Source organism: Myotis brandtii, unplaced genomic scaffold, assembly GCF_000412655.1.
Source record: "Myotis brandtii unplaced genomic scaffold, ASM41265v1 scaffold349, whole genome shotgun sequence".
NCBI lineage: Eukaryota > Metazoa > Chordata > Mammalia > Chiroptera > Vespertilionidae > Myotis > Myotis brandtii.
Window position 1 is genome coordinate 845051 of NW_005363427.1, and position 1622 is coordinate 846672.

Consider the following 1622-nt stretch of genomic DNA (forward strand, 5'->3'; position numbering starts at 1 on the left):
TTTATAACTTGGATCCTTTAAAGTTTGTTGAGGCTTGTTTTGTGGCTCAGAATATGGTCTATCTTGGTAAATATTCCATGTGTACCTGAAAAGAATGTGTATTTTGCTATTGCTGAGTGGAGTGTTCTCAATTAGGTCATGATGGTGAAAGTGTTTAAATCTATATTCTTGTTGATTTCCTACCTACTTATTCTATCAGTTATTTGAGAGGGGTGGTTTTAAAACTTTGAAATATGACTGTGGATCTGCCTCTTCCTTTTTTGCAATACTATTAGTTTTACTTCGTGTGTTTTGAAGTTTGTTCTAAGGTGCATAACTTTTTTAAGTTGTAAAGTTCTCTTGATTAATTGATTTCTTAATCATTATGAAATGGCCTTCTTTATCCTTGTTAATGTTTGTTTTGTTTGGAAATCTACTTTGTCTAATATTAATATAGCCACTCCAGCTTTAGTGTTAGTGTGGTATATCTTTTAACCTACCATCTTGCAGTCTGTTTTCTATTTGTCCTATCTGAGCGTTGTTGTCTTTCCTTTTATTTACCTTCTCTGGGATTAATTAATTAATTTTTTTCAAATACATTTATTGAGGTGACCCTCATATGCACGTACTGCTTTGGTGACCAGGGAAGTCACCCCCGAGGCTATGGGAAGACAGCCTAAGGCTTAGCTCTCGTGGCTGTCTCCCAGGGTGTGCTTGTCAAAGAGATACTCTGCCATCCCCGCTTCAGGGGCCCCCAACCTGTGCAAGTTGGTTATGTGGTCACCCAGTTCTTTGATGGATTTCACCTGCTCATTTAGGTAGTGAGTCCCAATGAAGTCACACAAATGAGGGTCCTTTTGGTCAGCAGCTAGTTTGTATAAGTCCAGTAGGGACCGATTCACATTTTTCCCAAGTGTAACCCTTATTCCATTGCCTTCAGCCCCTTCTCCCAGTCATCACAGCCTGGTTTCTTGATATCCTGAAGGAAGATTCGGCCACCTCGCTGGTTCTGCAGCTTCATCAGTCTCTCAGCATGTTCCCTCTCCTCATGAGATTGGTGAAGAAAATATTTGGCAAAGTTCTTCAAAGCCACATCATTACAGTCAAAGTAGTAAGACATGGACAGGCAGACGTAGGAAGCGTAGAGTTCCAGGTGGATCTGGCGGTTGATGGCGGCCTCTGAGTCCTGGTGGTAGTTGTGGCCCACCTGCGAGGTGGACCCGGTCATGGTCATGGTGGGCAGCTAAGGAGAGGCAGCAGGCTGGCCTGGGCAGCAGGCTGGGATGGTCAAGCTCTGGGTTTATTCCAAACACCGTTGAAGCAGGAAACCACAGCAACTCTCCGAGAAGACTGTGATTTAAAGAAATTTAAGATCATTGGGATTAAACCTCCTTTCCCCCAATTCTATTTTTGAGTACTCCAGAAGGATTGCTGTGCGGCTTCCCTTTCACTGTATTCGTTGTAAAAGAAACAGATATTCAGGTTCTCTGAAATGTGAAAGCTGTCTTACTTTTTTGGCCAATGGCTGATCAGTAACGAAGAGAAAATCGTCAGTAAACTATAGCCGATCTCATGCAATTTTGAAGGTTTCACAGCTTCAGGAGAAATTCGGTATTCCCGGGAAAAGGAGAGTTGAAATTTAA

At 42.1% G+C, this 1622-nt stretch overlaps 1 pseudogene; it reads right to left on the minus strand.

The window, feature by feature from the left end:
- Positions 1 to 647: 647 nt before the first annotated feature.
- LOC102238683 lies at positions 648 to 1235 on the minus strand (annotated as a pseudogene).
- Positions 1236 to 1622: the final 387 nt, after the last annotated feature.